This window comes from Gorilla gorilla, chromosome 3, assembly GCF_029281585.2.
Source record: "Gorilla gorilla gorilla isolate KB3781 chromosome 3, NHGRI_mGorGor1-v2.1_pri, whole genome shotgun sequence".
Lineage (NCBI taxonomy): Eukaryota > Metazoa > Chordata > Mammalia > Primates > Hominidae > Gorilla > Gorilla gorilla.
The window spans coordinates 168051368-168073007 of NC_073227.2; the positions used below are offsets into that span (position 1 = coordinate 168051368).

Sequence of the window (21640 nt, forward strand, 5' to 3'; positions counted from 1 at the left end):
CATGTACTGAAAGCAGTCTTCTGTGTTTAAAGACATCTCCCTATACGACAATTGTCCCGGATGTCAGGCACTGTGTTGGAAGGCAAGCTGACACTTGACAGGTGACATAGGCAGTACTAATGGAAGAAATCTGATGAAGCAGAAAACAGAGTGGATTTAAGGAGATGAGTGAACATCTAGCCAGAAGAAGCCAAGATACAGGGACACCAAGGGCAGAAGATCAGACTCCACATCAGCTTCTCAACATGCTACTCACACTCAATGGTTTACCAACAAGAAGCAGCAGGTGGCAGTGTCCCCCAACATCAGGGAGGCCACAGGTCAGGTGTGGAAGTGGACCAGCTGGGCCAGAAAGTATGAAGCATTCTGATAATACTAATACCTAATATTAATCAAGAAATATTTATCTAGCAGGCTCAACTTTAATGAACTAACTCACTTAACGTCACAACAACTGTATTTAGTAGATCATGTCATGATCTCAGGCATGCTTATAGCTTCAGGGTGTTTGCACTTGAAGTTTCCTCTAATCAAAACACCATTTCCCAGGTATATGCATGGCTTACTCCTCATGGCATTCTGACCTTTGGTCAAATGTCATCTCCCCAGTGAACACTGTTCTGATCATGAAAATACTCTACCCCACTGCTTATTCCCTTGCCATCCTTTATTTTTCTGCACAGCTCTTATCTCCCAGAAGAAATTTATGTATTTGTGCATTGCTTATAACTCTTCTAGAACTTAACATTGCACAGTGGAAGGGAATGTAATCTGGTTTGTTGATGGCTATATCCTAGCCCCCAAAATGATACCCTTCCCAAATAATTAGCACAATAAACAGTTGTTGCATGATGAAATATCAATTTATAAAGAAAAAACTGAGTTACAATGAGTTTAAGCAAATTACCTGAAGTCTCAAGTCATGCATGCAAAATCAGGCTTGGAATCCAGGCAGTGCGGCCCCGGGACCCCAGTTCTTGCCTGCTATCCAAACTGCCTTGTGACTACTTCCTTACGTCATCATCTCAGTCCTGAGAGAGAAACAGATCACTTGTGAGCAGGGGAGAAGCACATGGAGCACTGCTCTCTATGAAGGACTGGAAAAGGCCCATATCTGGCTTCCTAGGTCCTCTCTTCCCGCATGAGCCTCTATACATGCTGCTGCTGCTGCTGCTGGGAGGCTGTAAGCTTCTGGCTGGAGGGCAGACCCTGTCTATCTCTCTTTCTCTTGCTGAGCATGAGAGCAGGTAGGTGGGCTAAACCCCTCTGAAAACCTAGATACCAGCAATAGCCATACTGAGAAGAAAGGATGGCAGGACCTCTGTTTGCTACTGCATTTCTAGGCACCAGCCTGCAGTCTGGGGATGCTCTGGTTAAAATGCTTAGCCCCTGGTCCTATTGGCCATACTCAGATCAACCCCTGTGGAGTGTACTCCTGAGCCTCAGGACACAGCGGGCCTTTAGAACTCTCCTGAAGCCTAGGCTTCTCCTTTATTTCTAGTGAACTACCTAGAAGAGGTCGAGTCTATAGGCCTGTGATTTCAAGCTCTGGGTGTGCGCTTGTCTGAGGTATGGAGAAGCTTCCCGAAGAAACACATCGGTCAGTTACACTGGCCATTAAGGAATCTTCAGCACACCCAGCCACTGTAGCCTGAGAGGTAGGAAAGAGACTGAGAGACCGGTGTTCAAACAGCTCTTGCATTTAGGTGGTTACCCCACAGTCTTAGACCTAAGGCCTGGGTAAGGCACAAAGGTGAGACAGAAAAACTCCACAGATTATGGTTTGTGTGATAAAGAAAGGGGCCAAAGCTCATACTTACATTTAAAACTAGGAACACAGTAGCAGCTGGGTAAAGAATATAATCGAGAGTCAAGCAGTGGAAGAGAGGACAGGTATTCTTGACCAGAGCAAGGGCATTCAGGACATAGGTGAGAACCAGAGCCCAGAGAGACTTACTGAGCGTGGGGTGTCACCACCATCCCTGTTAAAGCACACACTGTTAGCCTGGCCATGGTGGGAGAGTCATTGAAGAGGCAGAGTCAGCTGAAGGAACACTGAAGATATGGAGAGGGGCTCTAATAAACTTAGGAAAAAAAGAAAAAGTAAAGTGAGCATTTCTGGTCTTATTTTCATTTACTTATTTATTTGAAAGAGGGTCTGGCTCTGTTGCCGAGGCTGGAGTGCAGACTCCGCCTCCCGGACTCAAACCATCCTTCCAGCTCAGCCTCCTGAGTAGCTGGGACTACAGGCATGCATCACAGCACCTGGGTAATTTTTGTACTTTTTTTTTTTTGGTAGAGATTTTTTACCATATTGCTCAGGCTGGCCTCAAACTGCTGGGATCAAGAGATACTCACGCCTCCGCCTCCCAAAGTGCTGAGATTACAGGTATGAGCCACTGTGACCAGTCTATTTCTGTTTTTATATCTCCAAAACTCAGAAGACTTTTTACAGATTCTACTCTTCATGGATCACTACATTTCTTCGTTTATTCAACAACTGTATATTCAGAGCCTATTGTGCCAGATGTTAAAGTAATTTATGGCTGAGGTGAACCCAACAAGCCACAGTGTTCCTTTTGTTTCTTACGTAAATCTTGCAAAAACATTTTTTCCTTGTCAAATACATCCATTTTATCCATGCTATGAATATATATTCTTCAAATATTTACAATTTTTTTGATTTTACATATATACTTTTTTTTTAACTTTTATTTTCGGTTCAGAGGTACATGTGCAGGTTTGTTACATAGGTAAACTCATGTCATGGAAGCTTGTTGTACAGATTATTTCATCACCCAGATACTAAGCCTAGCTCCCAATAGCTATTTTTTTCGGCTCCTCATCCTCCTCCCACCCTTAACCCTCAAGTAGGCCACAATGTCTATTACTCCCCTCTTTGTGTCCATGTGTTCTCATGACTTGGCTGCCACTTATAAGCAAGAACATGTAGTATTTGGTTTTCTGTTCCTGCATTGGTTTGCTAAGGATAATGGCCTCCAGCTCCATCCATGTTCCAGCAAAGAACATGATCTCATTCTTTTTTAATGGCTGCATAGTATTCTATGGTACATACGTACCACATTTTCTTTATCCAGTCTTCTATTGTTGGGCATTTAGGTTGATTCCATGTCTTTGCTATTGTGAATAGTGCTGCAGTGAACATAGCCATGCATGTGTCTCTGTGAACAATTTCTATTCCTTTGGTTATATACCCAGTAATGGGATTGCTTCGTAGAATGGTAGCTTTGTTTTTAGCCCTTTGAGGAATCACCACACTGCTTTCCACAATGGTTGAACTAATTTATGATTTTTTAAAAATATAATAGCCATTCTGACTGGTGCGAGATGGTATGTTACTATGCTTTTGATTTGCGTTTCTCTATTAGTGATATTGAGTTCTTTTTCATGTGCTTGTTTGGCCATATGTATGTCTTCTTTTGAAAAGTGTTCATGTCCTTTGCCCACTTTTTAATGGGGTTGTAAATTTGTTTAAGTTCCTTGTAGACTCTGGATATTAGACCTTTGTCAGATGGGTAGAATGCAAAAATTTTCTCCCATTCTGTAGGTTGTCTATTTACTCTGTTGATAGTTTATTTTGCTGTGCAGAAGCTCTTTAGTTTAATTAGATCCCATTTGTCAATTTTGGCTTTTGTTGCAATTGCTTTTGGCATCTTCATAAGTTGCTTTGCCAGTTCTTATGTCCAGAATAGTATTGCCTAAGTTGCCTTCCAGGGTTTTAATAGTTTTGGGTTTTACATTGAAGTGTTTAATCCACCTTGAGTTGATTTTGTATGTGGTGTAAGGAAAGGGTCCAGTTTCAATCCTCTGCACATGGCTAGCCAGTTATCCCAGCACCATTTATTGACTAAAGAATCCTTTCCCCATCGCTTGTTTTCGTCAGTTTTGCTGAAGATCAAATGGTTGTAGGTGTGCAGCCTTGTTTCTGGGCTCTCTACCCTGTTCCATTGGTCTATGTGCCTGTTTTTGTACAGTACAAAACAGTACCATGCTGTTTTGGTTACTGTAGCCCTGTAGTGTAGTCTGAAGTCAGGTAATGTGATGCTACCTGCTTGGTTCTTTTTGCTTAAGATTGCCTTGGCTATCTGGGCTCTTTTTTGGTTCCATATGCATTTTAAAATAGTTTTTTCAATTCTGTGAAGAATGTCATTGGTAGTTTGATAGGAAGAGAATGAAATTTGTAAATAGCTTTGAGCAGTATGGCCATTTTAATAATATTGATTCTTTCTATCCATAACATGCAATGTTTTTCCATTTGCTTGTATCATCTCTGATTCCTTCAGCCATGTTTTGTGATTATCATTATATAGATCTTTCACCTCCTTGATTAGCTGTATTCCTAGGTATTTTATTTTTTTTTGGTAATTGTGAATGGGATTACATTCCTGATTTGGTGGTCAACTTGGCTGCTGTTCATGTATAGGAAGGCTAGTGATATTTGCATATTGATTTTGTATCCTGAGACCTTATTGAAGTTGTTTTTCAGCTTAAGGAGCTTTGGGGCTGAGACTATGGGATTTTCTAGACATAGAATCATGCAATATTGCTTTTGAGTTGCTAGAAACACAGCAGAAAAAACTTTGAAAAAAATTAGTCAATGTGAAACTGACTTTTTTATACGAAAGAGGCAATAATTTTTGTTCAAAAGTTGCCTACAAGTCCATCTATCCATTCTATCCAGAGCTATGAATATGTGCATTTCCACAAAGACCACTCTCCCAATTTTACTCAAAGCATTCTTCAGGTTTACTGGCTGGCCTCCCTGAAGCCTTCTTTCTTAACCTTCTTCTTTTTTTGTTGTTTGCCTTTTTGAATCTCTAATTGTCACTGCTCTGAGGGGCCCATGGTTCAGAACACTGTAGCAAACATAGATACTCCATTCATTATATGTCAGCATGACTTCACACTTAAAGGACAGTATCCTTCAAATAAAAGACAGTGCTGATTGCTCACATTGGAGCTGCCCATGAATACACTTACACATATTTATTGAGAACCTGCTTAGGTGTATAGGTGACACCAAACTTTAAGTTTCAGTGGTAAAAGTCACTCCAGGTTGTTTGTCTCAGGAAATTTATATTAGAAAGGTTAGGAATTTGAATCAAGTCTAGTGAAAATCTGAAGGCCAGTAAAGCAATTGGGATCTCCAGTTTTGTGTCTTTTAGAAAGGCTCAAAAATGGCCAGTGGGTATCTGGTAGACCAAGAAAAACAGAGCAAGGTGGATTCCACTAATGTGTATCACCAGCAATCATTTTTAAGGTATTCAACTAAAGGTCACACATACTTAGGCATTCTATTGAAATGTGTTAATATTGATAATGATAAATATGTGGAGATTATTTTCCCTTGCACTTTCTCCTAGGACACTTCTCAAACATACTGTATCATATTAAAAGTAGTCTGAAAAAGTATTTTAAAACAAGTTTCATTAAGGATACTACATTTCAACCTTTATACTTTATTATATAATACAAAGCTTACATTGTACTCTCCCTACTTGCTGCCCCTATAAAGTATTACATTAATTTATTTTCCCTTGATTGACTATCCCTATGCAGTAGAGATAAATCCTTTTGAAGCTACACCACTGTCTAACACACCAATATTATGGGCCCTTATTATTCTCATTCACCATTGAAAAAGGGATGTCTAAACAGGCTAGCCAGATTTCCAAAAATGTCAGAAGACAATACTGGCAAAATCCAGCATAAAAATCTATTCTTCACTTTCAAACCATGAGCATTTACCACAATGCCAATATACATTTTAACGCTGGCACTAAACTTTTGTTCTACATTAACCTTGGTGAGAAGTCAAGGTTCCTAAAGTCTTTTTGATTGACCAAGAAAATTACTCTGGAATCATGAGGCTTATGTTTTTCTAATATACCAACCAACCAACCAAAAATAATATGTGTCTCAGAGCTATCCTTTGAATGAACTTGGCCGTATCTCAGAATATTAATAATGAATCGTAAATGTTTGATAAGCAAAGAACATGATTATAGGAAGGAGAAAAAAAACTGAGGAACATGTTAGTGACAAATAACTTTTTTTTTTCATTTTACAATAATGAGAAATACCATCTAGATTCCTGCTGAACAGAGTAAGTCTGGAAAAGGGAGCATTAGGAGGTTGTATAAGTTTTCTAATGAAATCAGACGTCATTGCTTCGGGCCATGTTCTCTTCTTTTAGATCTGTACAAGGAGCCACCTATACATTGCCAGATGAAATGTCTTTCAATAACAAGGCTTCAGGCTGGCCCAGCTCTTTTACTTTCAGCTCTAAGTTCTATGACCAACAGGGGCTGTGTGATGCATTCCAACTTCAGGGCTTCCCCTGTGGTTATGGGTTATGTAAAGTCCTGCTAACCCCTAGGGTTCAGCTTCTCTCCAACTACTCCATTGTTCTTTCCTAGTGCGTCTGAGTTCCTCGGGGAGCATCTGCCTTTGCATATATGCTGAAAATGATCACTTCTTGAAAGAGTCCATTTGCCTTGGAGAGAGATCTGAGTCTCTTATATTCCTTCTTAGTCCTCTGAGTTACTAAATCTTGTCCCAGAAACATGCAGCAACAGGCAATTTTTCTCATTTTTTTTTTTTTTTTTTTTTGCTGTTGCTGAGCTTCAAGCCCTGTTGTTTAATTTTGACACACACAAGTATATAAATATATAAAATATATATAACGCATATATGTAAAATATACATATGATGTTCTTCAGGACTGTGCTCAATCTTTACAGTTGTTACATAATTTAATCTTATTTTATGCTTTCAGAAACTCCTTAACTAGGTTTTTCATCCCCATTTTACAGATGAGAAATCTGAGGCCCAAAATAAATGATGTAATTTATTTAACATCAGACAGCTTGGATGTAGCACACTGATCCAAGATTTCAGATTCCAAATATTCTGTTGTTACTCTAAATTATATTACTTCCACTGGCCAGATCTGTAGACAGCATCTCTTGACCTTTATTTTTCTTCATGATATTTATCACTGACACCATATAACTCTGCCACTTAGGGCCATGTGACCTTAAGGAAGGCACTTCACCTGTTTGTGTCTCATCTGTAAAATGGGAATTATGATGATACCTACCTTAAAAAGGGTTGTATCAAGGGAGTTAATGCATGTAAAATAATGAGAAGAATCTTTAGCCAATTGTAAGCATAAGTGTCAATCATTATTATTATTAGTAGTAGTACATTTATTTGTTTGGGGTTTATTATCTGTCTCCTACACAAGAACATAACCTTCTTAACGACAAAGACTTTGTTTTGTTTACTACTATATTCTCATTGCAAGAAGAGTGCCTAGCACATAGTAAGGGCTTAATAATTATTTATTCAATGAATGAATGAATGCATAAATGACTTCAAGTCTTCATCATCCTTTTTCCGTGACTTATGGGATTTGGCTGCTAAAGTTCATGAGTGGGTGAACATAGTGTTTGATGTCACAGCTGCACACACTTGGTCCAGCACCCCCATATGCCTAGATACAAAGTGGGCATCACTTGTGTTCTTTGTTGTGCCTCATGCTGATGACATTTTCCCCTGACATTTTCTTCCCACAGGCCTCATGAATGGCCAGGCTATGCTCCATTTCCTTCAAGTTGTTCATTTCTCTTCATCTCATGAACGTGAACCTGTCCTCAATTTCATTGCCATAAGATCTCCTCTTAGTAGGTGATGCCTAATTACTCTTTCCAATTAACATGCTATTCAAATTTGTCTAATGTTTCTTCCAGTTCTAAAATTTGATGACCACTGATCTGATGTGACTGTGTGATTGTTTCACAATTTGATGTGTGTGATGATATTAGTATGTACAATACATGCTATTTACCTCTATCTAGTAACAAATGTTTACATTTGTTACTAGAGTAAGCTTTAGGGGTAGAACTTGAGTCTCAAAGCTCACGTCTTGGGAAAAAAAAGATCTGGTATTGATGGAACCTTGATAAATCCCTTGTTATAGCACATGTTTTTGTTTCCCAGAAGTAGGGCAAGAGCTCTCTGGCTTATCCAATCAGCTTCCTTTCCTGACTTTAGTAGAGACACGGGCTTCATTACTGAGCTGGGAATTTAACTTCCCTCTGTCCTATGACAAGTAGAAGATTTTCCTAAGAGAAACCTTCAGTGAGAGCAGAACAGAAAAAAGAGCAAAGAACTAACTGAAGGAGAGGGCAAGAAATCAGCGTAGTGTGTGGCAGCAGAAGGGAAGTGACAGGTCAAAGAAAATAGGAGAGAAAAGGAGAGGGAGCTACCCAAGTAAACAGGAAAAGGGGAGGAAATACAAGGCAAAAGCAGAGAGCAGGGGAATTGGCATGACAAGAAAGTGGTGAAACACAGAGGATTCCACCAGACAACAGAGAGCCCAGTAGAGAAGAGTGGGCTAGGATAAAGAGACGGGAAACAAATGGATTAAGACATAGAGTAGCCATTGTCAGTTACCTGGGTAAGAAGAGATTGGTGGTCTAAATAAAATGCAGATTGTTCATTTACAATTCTGACTGTTAAAATTATTTATGGTACACCTTGGTGCTTCACTTAATCATATTAAGTTACAGTTGTAATCTTATTAATTACTTGCAACCAGCTTTCTCAATGTACCATGTATAGAGGACAGCTTGTCAAGGGGTAGAAGTACTATAGCTTCACTTTTAATCCAGTATCATCCAGTACACAAATTAGCCTTACACTGTTAGAATCTTCCTGATGATGACTGGCTGAACTAAACATTAGTCTTGACAATACAAGTACTGCTGTGCCCATTTACAGAAAGGGAAGCAATTCTTTCCCAGAAAGTAAGATATGATTTAAATGCTTTGGCCTAATTAGCTGTGAAAAAGGACATGGCCCAGGTAAGGCTTCAGGAAAAGCCAATTAACACATGTGCATATGTCTCTCTCCATTCACATCACCCAGCCTAGTCCAAGTCACCACCATCTCTTCACTTGCATTGTTACAGTAGTCTCTTAGCCCCTTTTCCCACCTCCACCTTTGATATCTCTAGTTATTCATGAGGTCCAAAATGAACTTTTAAAAATAACACCACACTATCTCTATTTAGACTTTTCAACAGTTTTCCATTGCACAAGGGATATATTACCACAAGGAATTACACCAACTTGCCCTTGCAAGTCTCATCTTTATGTTCAACTGTGCTGATCTTCATTTTCCTCCTCAGATGCGCAAATGCTTTCCCATCCCAGGGACTTCATGTTTGTTCTGCCCCAAAACTAAAACACTCTTCCCTGTTCTTCATCTGCCTAACCAATATTTGTGCTTTCTGTGTCAGCATAAACACTGTTTTCCTCAGACAAGATTTCCTGACTCCCAGCCTAGGCCAGGCCACTTCGAGGTGTGTGCTCTCCATAAAGTTTACTTCTTCTATATACATCAATTCACATAATTATACTTTAATACTTACTTGTATAATTGTTCGTGTGCTATGATCCCCAGTTGGCTGTAAGTCCTATAAAGACAGAGGCCACATCCATCTTGCACATCCCTCTGTTCCTGGCACCTGCCATGGGTCCTATCAGCTGACAAGCACTCAATATATTGTATGAATAAGTAAATAAGATTCTAATTTCCAACATCCTAGACTTGTTTACAGTCCCACGGATCCTGCTCAGGTAGAGCACATGCAATGCTTCGTATGCATGTGTTTGCAGAGAGAAGAGAGAGAAGCCCTTCTGCTTCTCCCACGTGTTACCATTCTGACCAGACTCAGTGCTGAAGCACTGATGAGAGGGATGGAGACAGTGAGCCTGTGAGTGCCGTGTGCAGAAAAGCACTTGCCTTTGTCCCCCATGAAAGTAATGTGATGCTCGGTATCCACAATCTTTTAATCTGGCTGCTGTAGGGTGAGAATTTGTGGTCCTTTTCTGTTAAGATGGAATCTTGCTGAAGGTCAGAATGTGGTTAGAGTCAAAGAGTGGCATCACTAGCACTGTGTATAAAAGAAAGAATACAACTCAGATCTTTGGTTCTCTACCAACTTGACTCACTTTCTCCATAGCAAGGCTCATATTATCCTTTCCTAATGGAGTTTAGGATGCAATTGCAGTCCTCTTCAGACAAGTCTCCTGTCCCTTTTGCTTTATTCTGAAACAATGGAGTCCAAAATCTGTACTTCTTACATAGTACAGTGACTAGCTTCTAACATTCCAGCATGGCTCTCTCAAGGACTTTTGACTAAATGCTGCCAGTCATTTGGAGTGATCTCTGGCAGGGCCAAATTCAGCATAATGTAGCTTCCTGTTGTCTTCCTATATTCCTGTATGTTATTGTAAATATATTGACGTAAGCTGACCCATTATACATGCTTGTTCCCTTCTATGGTGATAGGGACTAGGAAAGACAATGCACTGTTCACTCTAATGTAAGGGATCACATATAATTCTTATGATTTGATGATTCTCTTCTGGCACCCAAACCTGCTTGTAGCTTTTAGGATTCATGGCCACTGGTGGCATTAAACACTTAGGGCCTGTTATCACAAAAGGACACCTTGTACACAATTATCTTTCCAAAGGCTAGATCAGCCCATGTCAATGTCATGTTTAATATTTAAACAAAACACACTTTACTGTCATTTGTATGTATTTACTCAGTCACCATCTGCAAAACCATTGTGAATAAAAATGGAACTTGTGGTGCAAGAAAAATATATTGAGAATCATTGAGTTGGACAGACCTAGTAAGAAGGTTGTGTCTATTCAAACACCTGTCTTCCACCCTCCCACCATCTGTGCAATCACTTCACCCTTCAGCCTCACTAGTCCCCCTAACAATTACCCTGTCAAGAGGAGAGTGCAGCTCAGGTGGATTTAATGTGGGTTTAATATGGCCTGTTGAGTTTAATGTTTAATGTTGATTTTCTTTAAGTAGCCACTTCTGTTCTTGCTATAAATCTATGTCTATATGTCTATGCTTAATTTGGATGATGAGGGCAACTTGGATGTAAGGCAAGAGCCAGTTTATATGTTTTATGAAGAGATTATAGATCAAATAAGCAGACGATAGGCCTTCCAAAGCTATAAGTGAAAACAGAAAAATGATGCGTAATTCACAGGTTACAGTGAAGTTAAAAGACAGGGTTAATATTTTAATGTGTTGTTAAGAATTCTTTCACTCAAATTCTCAGTCTGAATCTAATAGTCATCTATATACTGCTATAAAGGAAAGGGAAGAAGTTAATATGAAATTCAGACCTATTATCTGTTATTGGGTGTGATGCTAGAGAGTTTATATTCATTTTCTCATCTAATAAAACAACTCTTCAAAGTGGGTGTTTTAAAGACAAAGAACCTGAGATCAGAGGGTTTAAATACATTGGGATACCAGCCAAAGTCTGATTCAAAAGTATGCATTTTCCTCCCTAAATGGTCATATTATTTACCTGGTGATAGTACATCCATTAGTCGGAATGATTCAACCCTCTAAGGGTCTCACCTCACCATGTGTAATATAGTATGTTATATCACCTAAAGGACAAAAATGATTAGAAAAAAAATGAAAATTGTAAGAAATTGTCCATCCAATTACCTAGACAGCATTCAAGCTCAAAGCATTTGGATAACCCCAATTGTTCTATTTCTATTTATCCAAGGCATATTCCTTCATTGCCAACTATGTGTCAGGTGTTGGGATTGACATTTTGGATAGAATTATAAGCAAGATGGAAATGCTGTCTTCTCTCACAGAGCCAAGTACCTACAGAGGACAGTGCAATGCAGATTGGCCTCTGTGGATTCTGAAGCAATATAGGGCTCAACGTTGCCTGCCTTAGAATGTGAGAAAATAAGTACAAATAGATGCTGCTTCTTTGAAGTAATGTATAAAATTTAAAGAAGATAGCAGGATCAGTAGTGTTTTATATTTCGTCAGGCTTTAAATATTTATGTTTCAGATATACTTTGACCATGATACTTCATAAATATGAGGCAAGTTGTTAAAAGAGAAGTTGGTGGTTGATTTCCTGAATTTGCCAACATGTTGACACCACCAAGTACCTTTATATTTTGCAGGTATACTAAGGAAGAGCATAGTTGGCCTTCAATGCCAATACACAGCACCTCAGTGCTAAACTAAGGTATTCCCATCTAAATAGTAAGGTACTTAGTATCATTCAGCAGGATGCATAGGTCATAAGTCCTTCCCAAAGGAAAAATTGCTGTCTTTCAGAAAAGAGCCAAGAGTAGAAAGAGGTGCTCACTCACTCCTCATCCTTTGAATTAGTAAGGACAATCAACAAATTCATAAGAGATACTTGAGCATGTCACATCAATTTCTTTGATTTTTAGATGAAATGTGTTTTGTGTTGCTCTAAAGCTAGACACTCATTATGCATAATTAGCCCCTTACATAGAACAGCTGCTGGCTTTTACAAAGATTTCAACCCAGAGCTGAGTGTACCCATTGTTGGTGTTTACTGTGGTGAACTTAATCAAATTTGTGATATATGCATCATTTGATGTAATTATCAAATATATGGAAAAAAAACCTAGAGAAAAGCATGGCGTGTTCATCTTCACTTAGAAAAGTTAACTCTGAAGTAATTATGGGCTATTATGCTGGAAATCATTTTAATTTTTTTAAAAATGAAAATTACTGGAATTTAATACTAAATACAATTCTGTGATTGTTTATGAAAAAGAGGTACCAGTATGTTTCCCATGAGTGAAGAGGACTGAAGAGGCAATCAAATCACCAGGATAGGCCTCCATGGATAATCCAGGAATCGGGAAAGCTTGGCCTTAACTCTGACTTTCAAACTTTGCTAACATATTTAATCTCTACTTTTCCCATTTATAAACTTGGAAGATAATCATCAAGAAGCATGCACATGTAGCATTCTAAACACTTTAAGATGGAAATTGTTACCAAAGATAGGAAAACTGTAATTCTTAGCATATAGTCCTAAATTGAAACACCAAAATGGTTTGTCTATGCCACCAAATTAGAGATCTTGTAGTAGATTCTGTTGTGATGCTTTATGCATTTTGAGAAGTTAGGAAAACTTGGAGGAAATGTAATGTAATCATTAAGCAGTATTCTGCCCCCTTTTACTTTTGAAGTGTACATATCTCTCATTCACTCTGTTGGAGATACACTGGAATTGGCAATCATTGTTTCACAAATAAGATAACTGAGGAAAGGGGAACTTGCAAAGTCACAGCAGGTTAGATAAAGAGATATTGCCACAGTTCTTTAGTTTATACCTTTTTATTCTTAATCCTGCCCAGATAGACAGAGATGTAGAAATTTAATATAACATATTTTAGACTACAAAGGTCTAAAATAAAAGCTGTGTCATGAGCACAGTGATCTTTTTTCAAATTATGAAAGTAAAATTTGGCTAAGGGAATATATTCAAATTTTAACTGCCAATGTACAATATTTCTGTTAAATCAGCTTTCCTGGACTATTCTAAATATCATTTATGGCATTGAAGCAATGTGTTTTGGAGTGATGGACTTTGAAGGCTGTTCTGGAAGTTAGAGATTCTAATTATTCTTTTTGGGATAAAAAGAATAATTTGGTCACCATTTATTTTGGGAGAAAATTATTACCAATTATTTTCTTTCTAAATAACCTTTAATTGAATTCAACTAGTTCTCAATATAACTGCTTGACTGCATTCAACCTGTTTTGCCAAGTTAATTTGATTGAGTAGATTCACTTTATATTCAAGATCCTTTTTAAAATTCTCTTTCATAAAGCAGAACCCTATAAAATTGAATAAGAAAATAATCACAAAGGATCATTTTGCATATTGTCTGCTTCTGGAAGAGACAATGCCATTTGTCACAAAAGGAAGCAAAATCATTTTTGAAGTATGATTACCTAAGGTTATTCTGTAACCAGATGTCTAAGTTGTCGTATAAGCATCATTTTCACAGATAACTTCCTTGTGACTTATTCCATTTGCAGACATGTAGAAGCCCTCAGCATAAAAATATATAAAGAAAATTCCCCATCAACTATTTCTTACTCCAATCTAAAGGACATAGAAAATTTTAGCTTACAACAATTCTGTAAATGCACTTTAATGATGGGAAAACACAGTCTCCACTGAAGTACATGGGCTTTAAAAATAAATCACTTTAAGTAAATCTTTTCAAAAACAAACAAAAATCATATTAACAAAATGTATTTAAAAGACCTCAAATATTATCTTTCCATACTTTTGAATTACATGTTGAGATGAAAGAAAGAGAGACAGCGAAGGAAGCAAAAATGAAAAAAGGAAAGAAAAAAGGAATTATCTGTGTTTCTACAACAAAATAATGGAAAGAGTTTGCACTGGCTACTTAGGACAAAGGCTGATGCAGAGTGACACTTCATGCCAACAAAAGGTTATTGAATATTCTGCCTTTTCTTAGAGATGCTTTGGTATTTAACATATTGATATCTTCTGACAATTTTCCTAAAGGATATTAAAATTATCATAGGATATGTGCAGAGATTTCACTACTCAGGACCATTTATCTTTTTTAAAAAAACTAAAATACATATTGTTCTTTAGATACATTTTTGTCCTCTAAAGAGAAAATTCTAGCAAAGTCAACATTGAGATGAAGTAATAGCAGAATACAGAGACTTGGAAAATGCCGAATTTTCATAGTTTTGTGTTGATAGCAATGTATGTGGTGTTACTACAGAGAGATCTGTTAAAAAGACTAAGAAGCATATATTCTGATTCATAGAATTCCCATTGAGGACATTCAGAAAAAAAGAGAAATCTTTCCAAAATTATGCAAATGAAGCATATATAATCTGTGTCTCGATGACAGCGTGTTTTCAACTCTCTCTCTTCCGTTTTGTTATGACATACTTCAAGATTTTATCACAGAAAACTACAAAAGGAAAATCACTTCAGTATACAAACATATGCACATGTTAAGGGAGGAAGGATTTAAAGCATTTACATTAATAAATCAAATTTGGGAGGGGTTTTCATGAGTAAGTTATAGATGGGCCAATCAAGTAAGTATAACCACCAGTAAAAGTTAAAAAAGGAAGCATACTACTATTTGGGTCATCTTCATGAGTTCTAATTAAAATTCATATGGAGAGTTATTTGTAAAAATCAGCTGGGCCACTGTCTGATTTTCAACCAAGAACTGAAAACCACTGGTTCATCTACTTCTTGAGAAAAATATTATTGAACACCAGCTGTATGCCAACCACCATTCTATCTGTATGCACATGCCATTGTAGGTGCTAGAGGGGAAACCAATAACCAAGTTTTGTTTTGTTTTCTCAAACTGATGTCTCATGAAGACAAATGAAAGAGAGAACACAGAAGACGGCAACAGAGGAAGCTTTCAAGAGAGAAAGGAAGAAGGGGGATTTTCAGATACACTATCTACGGATGATCATCAAAGCATTTATATTTGGACAGTTTATTTTTAAAGCAGTAATTGTCAAAGCAGTAATTGACTTATACCAAAGCAGGCAAAAAATGGTTTGGCTCCTTTGCTTCTTAACAGTGAGCAGTCTGTGCAGAGAGGCAGGCCCGAGCTCTACTTCCAGCTCCACCACTGAGCTCCAAGTTTCTCAACCTTTCTGGGCCTCAGGAACCTCATCTGTACAACAAGGGACTAAAAACCCTTCCAGTTCTCCCTGTTATTCATCTGAATCCTGGCCAGGCACCACAAATATGTGTTACTGTGTGACAGTAAAATGTTTGGCATAGCCTGCAAATGGCTAATCAAAAATCGTTTTCCATTCCTAGAGAAAATAACTAACAACTTGTTCTACTATAGGTGAGTTAGAAGCATCATCTTTAAATATGAAACAGAAAATCCTGACTTTTCCTGTTAATATGAATTAAGGAGAACCCAAAAGCAAATATTTGCTGAATGTACTTTATACTAACTCCTTACTTGCTTAAAACAAACAAAAACAAACAAACCCAAGCTTGTTTTAGATTATATACTGAGCTCTAAATATGAGCAGATAGATATATTAAAAAAAAACAAAGTCTTCTGATATACATTTATTTTTCCTAAGTGGATGTTGAATCTCAAATCCACATCAAAAAAAAGAAAATTATTCCTTTATCCCAAGTGTAGTCTGGGACAGATTTTCCATGATTAAAATCTTCAAATACTTTCTTGACCCAGACTTTACTCCATTATCTGTCATTTTTGTTCCGATTCAGACAGACGTATGAGATCGGACTCATTCTGAGTCAAGCCAAGTTTTTTAACTTGCCAGAAGTGTTCTTTGTGGAAACAGGATTGTGGTGCAGGAAGGACTGGATGACATTCTTAAAATGAATAGTAAATATACAGTTTTCTTTCCATTCCCCGCCAGTTGTGAGGTATATGATTGCAGGCACTGGAGTCTGAGGAAGAAAACTGAGTTGCATTTTCCTTGAATTTAAGCATGTTTATTTGCCCTTCTTTAAAAAAAAAAAAAAAATCCCCTGAGTTTCTACTTCTAAAGCTTTCACCTGGTCTTCCTACTTGTTTCCGTCTGAGGTAATATCCCTGGAGTCTGAAATCACTGATCATATTTTCAAGTGTTAAAATGTCAGCAAGAATCTAGATTTTAGATCACGGGGAGGAATAAATATAGAACCAGAAGAACTTGTCTGAAACTAAGACCCTATTTAGGGATAATAAAAACCACCTAATGTATGTTACTATCATTTGGGTTTCAAAGTAGAATGCTTTTTAAGCACTTGCTTCCAAGTTCCACCATACTAATAGTTGTAGCACTTTGTCAGGGCTTGGCTTCGTTCTTAAACATTAATTGTTCATGTGTCCAGAAATATATAATGGAATGTCATAAACACAGAAATTTTAAGATCACGGAGTTCACAGAAGTATATTTCCTTACCTCTCATGACCTTTATACCCTTAGAATTTCAGAACAGGGATCATTAGTGCCTAAACCTAATATAAATCTTCCAGAACTTCCTCTCTCTTCATAGTGAATTAAAGAGTTTTTTTCAACATCATTTTTTTCTCTCTTCTAGTAATTTTAAAATGCGGGTCTCTACTCCACACAAATAATTTGCTCCTTGCAAATTATTTCTCTAATGAAGAACTACTGTTGCCCTTGCTGTTATTCTTTTCCTTGACTTCCACCTTCCCTTTTTCCTTGCATGTCTCAAGTTTCTTACAAATGCCACTCCTTTTCTTTCCAACCATTTTTTGTTGGCGGTCAGTTCTGGCTGGCATGGGCTCTTTCCAAGCAGGGCTTTCCCTCCGCTTTTCTCCAGGGGCTCCTCAGCCTGAGCCTCCAGCAGCCGCCTCCCTCCTTGTCCTCCTCCATATTCTTCCCACCACTCCAGAAAGACATCCACTGTCAAGTTAACCACCGGCCTGGAACTTTTCAAGGAACTTTTCAAAGCTCCTGGGCCTACCCTCTCCCTCTCCTCCAAGAGCCGTGATCGGAGCCAGCGCACACCTTTTGGAGTTGAGGCGGGCAGCAGAAGCCTTTGGTTTTGCCTGCTGGAAGATTACTGCTTCCTCGTGGTGGAGATACTGTGCTCTTCAGAGAGCCGGTAGTGAGGCTGTCACTCTCCGCCAGGTTCAGAGGGGTTTTTTGTTGTGGTTTTTTTTTTTTTTTTTTATTGTCCCTGTCAGTTAGCAGCCCAAGGTTACTGCCAGCTCTCTGTCAGGGCTTTGATTTTTGTCAGCTATGGCCAGGTCCTTTTAGTTATCTGCTATCTTTTCAGCTTTGTTCAGGCTCAGCTCTACTTGTCTACTAATTAGCTCTTTGGAGATTTCCCTTTTAAAACTCACTATCACAGAGGACAGGAACCGTTCAAAAGTTTTGTGCTTCATAGAAATTCCATATTCATCCATATCCCATACAGCCATATTTTTAAAATTAAAAGTGGCAGGTCAGGCCAATTTAAGGTATAGAAGTAACGTTGTCTATAAAGAGAGACCTTCAGGTTCTTGATCAGGTATGGAGATGAGTGACAGGGAAGGAAAAGGTTTACATCAAAAAACACTGAGGGGTACAAATTAAAAAGAAACGATCACTCTGTATAACATATTCACATTTTCTTTATCTTCTAGTGTGCAAATATTGTGCTAGCTGAATATAAAAGTAGCACAACTTTAGGGTACAAAAAAAAACCACACTGTAATAACATCAAGAGTGGTCTTACATCAAGGAGGGCCCTGAGGATGTCTTTGTTGTCAACTTCAGAAGAAAAGAGAGGAACAGAAGAGGAAACTGGCAGAAGGAATAGATGCCAAAGAGAACTCAAAGGATTAGGTCCGGGTGAGGTGATCGGTATTCGAAAACAGTCTGCCTTCTGGCTCTGATCTAAGGGAATAGGCTGGCAGCCAAGCCAGAGGGCATAGCAGCACAAACACACCTTCAGCACACTGCTAGAGGGTTGCCTCAGTGCCTTAGAAATTGCGCTAGCAATTAGAAATAAAGCTATGTAAGAGCAATAGGCAAAATACTCTATTTATGGATAAAACTCTGCTTTTTACATAAGTCCCATCCTGGTTGTCCCCTCCACATAAACATACCTTTTTCTTTTTTCTTTTTGTAAGACCCCCTTCTTTTTATGCTAAGTGCATTTTTCTTCTGCTAACTTAGTGCAGTTGTAAGTTGCGCTTACATTGCATTTACACACTGTTAATGTCTGCAAGATGAAAGTAAAAACCTTTGAATATATTAATGTTATAACACAGATGTCTTACTTTTTACTCTTTTTTTTAAAGCAAGTTGATGTGGCTAATAATGATGCAGATTGTGCTGGATGGATGTGCAGATGAAACAGGGGAATACAGATTAAATAAAAATTTCTTCAAAGCTTACGTTTGCTTCATAATTTAACTTCTGGGCTTGTCTCAGTGGTAGTAGGTGCGACCAGCCATCATAACATTGTTCTAAAACATCTTGGCATCACAGAGAAACAATCACCCAAATAGCATTGCTGTACTTCTTCGAAACCCAAGAAAAATAATCACGGGGAAAATAAAGACTTCCAGTGGCTCTGTACAGAGAAGCTTGACCCAACTGCTAATAACGGGTAAGCAGTGAGAAATCAGGGACAAAGGTTTTGTGCTTAAGAAGCTAACTGCTTGTGTACTACCTTTGCTCTTTGTGGCTACATTCAAAGCGTCAGCAGCCTCTTCTCCCAAATACTGAATGTGGTGTGTGCCAGAGGTGGTCATACACTCACTCTACCATCCGTGGAATGACTCTATCTATCAACAAGCTCTTTTCAACAATAAACAGAGGGGCATTGATGACATAAGGACTTGGAACAGGCACAATCAATTTCTCTTTCATGTATCTGTTCATTCAAGAAGCATTTTTCACATGATATTCCATGCTAGGGATTTTGCCATGTCCCTAAAATAGGAGGGTGGGTAAGACCCAACCCCCTTCCTCAAGGAATTCATCCTTTAATGGAGAGGACATTTGTAAGCAGAAAACCTATAATGTCATCTCTTTTGAAGGCATGAAAAAGTGCTGGGGATCTCCAAGGAGGGAATACACTGTTTTCTAGGCCACATGTGTTGAGACTATATCTGGGGTCTGCATCTTTCATGTGTGGAGAGAAGCTTACCCAGTGGACAAAGATGATGGAGACACTTGAAGTCACAGATAATCAGCGGCATTGGGGATGGTGAGAATGTCAGTGTGGCCAGAGCTTAGGCTGTGCATTTGAAGAGAGGAGAGGGAATAGAGAGAGGCAATAAGACTAGGGAATTGGGCTTGGAGCAGACTACATGGACTCATATGCTAAGCTAAGACATTTAGAATTCACCCTACAGACAACAGGAAGCCAACTGGAACCTTCCACAAAGAGGAAGATGACAATCAGATGTCCTTTCTACACTAACTCTGATGGTTCTATGGAAAGGATATTGACCCCTCTAGAACAGACTGGTATAAGGAGACCACTTAAGACATGTGTAGTTCTCCAGACTGAGATGATGGTAGTGTCAGCTGAAGAAAAGAGGCTGGATTTAAGAGACACTGTTGGGGGACTTAGATTAGCAGAATAGAGCTTCAACTAAAAATTTCTGCCAATGACCACCTCATTATCCTACCTCTTCAATACTCTCTATCCTGAGGTGGGCAGTTCCAATGTAACATGCTGGGAATCCCACGCATCCTTCTGAGGAAAAGGAACTCAGTTCATAGGCATTTAATAAGACACATAAAAAAAAGATCATTCCTCTTCCCTCTTACCTGTGAGCTTTGTGAAGACAAACACCATGCCCCTATCCAACTGTTTCTCCCAGTACCTGAAAGAGTATTGAAGATGACACACTCTTCTTAATGTTTGAATGAATGAATGAATGAATCTGAATGAGTGACAAAACTGGGATGCAAAAACTCTCCACAGATTGGAAAAAAGCATTGCATTTGTTTAAAATAATTCCTAGAGTGTAAAGACTACTTTATTTTATTGTGAGGTGGGGGAAGTGACCAGTTAATTATTAATAACAACAAAGCTACCCACTTGTGCTATTTGGAAACAAGGGTCCATCCCTCCATAGAAATAAGACTAAGTATGTGTTATTAAGGTAGTGGTCTGTAATGCTGATATCTTGGCTTTCCAAGTGATACTCACAGCATGAATATATGGATACATGGCAGATTTGCTTCAGGGAGTGGCTGTCCAGGCCGTGTGCTTTTGGAGGTGGTGAGCTCTTGATGCTGCAAGAGAAGAGAGCCATCAGCTGATGTTACTTAAGAAAAAGTAGGGAAACGGGGCTGACAGAGACAGCTCAGCAGGCTGTGCCCTGCACAAGAGCTCTGCTGAGGAACCAGTAGTGACGGAAACCTAGGCGCTGTATCCAACTCGAGGGGGATGTTTCTTTAATCACAGGTAAGTCCTGGGTAGGAGAATGGCGCCCTAGATTTAACAAAACTAGAATGAATGGAAAAGAATACTTCTGAGACTAGTTTCCTGGACAATACCCCAAACCTACTCATCCCCTTGTCTTCATAGTGTCCATTTTTACTATCTGCTGCTTATGTCTGCGGCATTCGGGCTTCACATCAGTCTTACTGTTTGGCCCTTCTCTCCTGCACTCAACTTGGCTGGTATAGCCTTAAAGGGGTCTAAGAGGGAACAAGCACACGGTGCCTTTAAACATGACTGACACAGCCATCTGTTGGGGCTGACAGCATCCGGGCAAGATTACTCTCCGTGCTCATCTGGCCAACTGGTCGGCTGCAGGACCCTAATAATCACATTAGCAGAGCAGGAGCATCGCCCACTGGATGAAACTTCAGACATTACTTATGGATGAAATGAGGTCAGAAGAGGTCAGAGAAAACAAGAGATGAGCTGGCCATGACAGCTGTCCAAGCTGCCCTTGAGATGCAACATCACAGCATCCGGGCTGGGGCTGTATCTTCCCACAGAGCAGGGGTTCTGTCCACGAGAACCACTGTAGCCTCACTGTGTTTCAACCTGGGGGCAAGTCTCCCGGGCAAAGCAGCTGTCCTGGAGGAGGAGAAGGCAAAAACAAGCTAACACTGCTTTGGAAATAATGAAAGCATTAAGCTCAAATTTGTGCTCTTCTTGTGAGCTTTACTGCCAGGCTGGGAGCTCTATGAAAGCAGCTATCAGCATTGTGGTCAGCCCTTAAGC

General features: G+C 38.9%; 1 pseudogene; it reads left to right on the forward strand.

The window, feature by feature from the left end:
- Nucleotides 1-9071: 9071 nt before the first annotated feature.
- LOC101133861 (uncharacterized) lies at nucleotides 9072-9898 on the forward strand (annotated as a pseudogene).
- Nucleotides 9899-21640: the final 11742 nt, after the last annotated feature.